At 44.4% G+C, this 2654-nt stretch overlaps 1 non-coding gene across 1 annotated transcript; it reads left to right on the forward strand.

The window, feature by feature from the left end:
• Nucleotides 1-513: 513 nt before the first annotated feature.
• On the forward strand, nt 514-600 carry TRNAS-GGA. The gene has a single exon. It is a non-coding gene; the product is annotated as a tRNA-Ser (tRNA).
• The last annotated feature ends 2054 nt before the right edge of the window (nt 601-2654 follow it).

Below are 2654 nucleotides of genomic sequence, written 5' to 3' on the forward strand. Positions count from 1 at the left end.
TGGCCAAAAAGGTGACTTCGCCCCTGGTCCACCTTCTAGTATATCTGTCCCAATCCCTTGTTAAAGAAGGTAGTAGGTAAGCAGAAAGATTTGCTCCAGGCTCATAAGAAGGATTTTTTACCCCCGAGTCTTTTACAGCCAGACATTCAGTTGTAGTTGCCTTTGCTGCTTTCCAAAATGGTAGACCTGCCGCACTGAAATGAAGATGAGAAATGCTCCTACAGCTCTCTTATAATAGCGTAGATAAGAAAGTGGCGATCTTTCTTCAAGTGATAGAGAGGCCTATTCTCAATAATGAGCAAGATGATGCAGCTCTAGTTGCTGGAGGCAGAGGACGTGGACGCGGCTGGAATAGATCCGTGGGGTAGCTGATGAATGAGAGAAGTTTTTGTTGAGAAATATTAAATGGGAAAGGAATTCTTCCTATGGAACTAGTGATCGGTCGTACCTGTACTGCAGTAATATGAATAACTCGCTATTCACTCAGTTTCTGGCCAATAATAAGATTATGTAGGAGAGATGGCCGAGTGGTTCAAGGCGTAGCATTGGAACTGCTATGTAGGCTTTTGTTTACCGAGGGTTCGAATCCCTCTCTTTCCGTTTCTGTTAATTCACCAACGTTATCGACCACAATGTATCAAATCAAATAAAACAATTGAAACCATTATTCCAGCAATAAGACCTTTATTTGATAGAGATTCTCTATTCCTAATTACTTAGGTTATAAAATATGGATAGAGAAAAAAAAAAAAAAAAGAATGTTAGCGGATGCGGAGCTTTTCGGGTCTTTATCGGAGATTGCTGGGTCTGAAGGAATAGAATGAATCGAAAAAAGATGAGTAGGAGTAGGTCTTCTCACGCGCATCCAACCTCGGTATTTTGGTCCTCAAAGCTGTGGTTCTTCTTACTGAGTAGTTGACCCACCACCCTAGCCCTCGTTAAGGTGTCACTGACAAAGTGTTCATTTTACCGTGATTTTCGTCATCAAGCCCATTTTTCTTGCTAAGCTTGAATGAAATTCGGGCATTTGAGCCTTTTACCAAGTTTTTAGGGTCACTCGTAAACTTGAATGGAAATCTTTCATTTTCGCGTTTGACTGTGTTCCAACACCTTCAAGAGGAACGAAGCAAGGTGGGGGTCAATGTCAATTCACAATGCAATACGGGAGAAAGAACCTTCGGGCAGGGAATCTACGGCTGATTCTGAGGAAGCGTCTAGAGACGGTAAGCCAAGCAACGAAGAATCACGGTAGAGAGAGTCTTTTCTTGCCCAAGCTAGCAAGCCACTTGGGAATGGAGCAAAAGAAAGAAAAGCCAGAGCGTAAGGGAAAGCAACTGCTTGGCGTGAAGCTTTCGGATAGAAAGTGATTAAGTGACCCGGAAGCAGCGTCATTCCCATTTGGTTAGCAGCCGTTGGGGAATGAAGTTTTCGGAAGGAAAGTCAGGCCGTTTTTAGAGCTTATTCCGCCGTTGGTGGACAGCTTTTTCTTTTGAGGGAAAAAACGGTATAACAGAAGGAGGCGGGAAGGGACTATCGATCGGATGAGAACTGATTCAGAGTCGGGGTATGGCGCAAAGCCAAGACAGTCGGGAGCCAAGCAACTCCCATGGTCGGTGCGGGAAAGGCAAAAGTAAGGGAGATAAAGTACAAAGATGTTACTAAAGCAAAGAAGAAATCCCCGAGCAAGAGACGAGCGAAAAGGGAAGGTTTACAGGGGGAAAACCAAGGGAAACAGAACTGGCAGGGCTAGGATAACCTAGTTCACAACCTACTGGCCTGGAAGTCATTAGATTCTGATTGGCAGGGCGAAAGGAAGAAAGTCCAACTTCTGGATCTCAAGCAGAAAAGAGTCCTGGCTGAAAAGGATAGTGATATTCAAAAAGCACTGGCTGACAAAAGGGAAAAGGACAGCAACTGGCTCGAAGGTGGAACAAGTGGATGCCCCTCTTTCGCTTATGAGATAGAACTTCCCTTCTTTTGCTTATGGGGTACTCCTTCCTACGCTTGACCTAGAGCCAACTATCCCATTCTCATTGGAAGGAAGTGCTTCCCGCTTGCCTTATGAAAGATTATGACACAGGGACTATCGGCACGAAGTGATTGACCAAATGGAAGAAAAGAAAGCTGTTTCTGGCTTATTCGATACTGCAGTCTTTCCAAAACAGGCTTTCTTGCCTTTTTATGATTGACCCTGCCCTCCTCTAACTGTCTTCACTTACTTATCCTTGAGCGCTTTTTAGGCTTTCTTCGGCGAGAAGATGGACTTCAATTGGATGGCTTTCAATACCCCATATACATGGAACAAAACAGGAAAGAAGCGAAAGAATGTTACAGTACTTGAAAGAAGGGAAGAGTCCTTCTTGCTTACCCTCTCACATGCTTTATCCCTAGCTTGTTACCTAGCACTTTACCCCGCTGGGAAAGCGTTTTCCAGTCTTAGTCAATATGAAAAGCTCGATGGCTAATGAGATTTCTCCCCCGGCTTGATTCTTTGCCTGCCTTGACTGATGGATTGGCCTTGCCAGCTCGTTCATAGTGCTTTCAAGGGAGAAAGGCCCACTGATAGACCTCCAGCTAGCTCGATATTAAGAGTAGCTTTATCACTGCCTTCAAAGACTCAGGTTTGATCACTGGCAAGGAAATCGTTCCAATTC

The sequence above is a fragment of the Ananas comosus genome, unplaced genomic scaffold (genome assembly GCF_001540865.1).
Source record: "Ananas comosus cultivar F153 unplaced genomic scaffold, ASM154086v1, whole genome shotgun sequence".
Lineage (NCBI taxonomy): Eukaryota > Viridiplantae > Streptophyta > Magnoliopsida > Poales > Bromeliaceae > Ananas > Ananas comosus.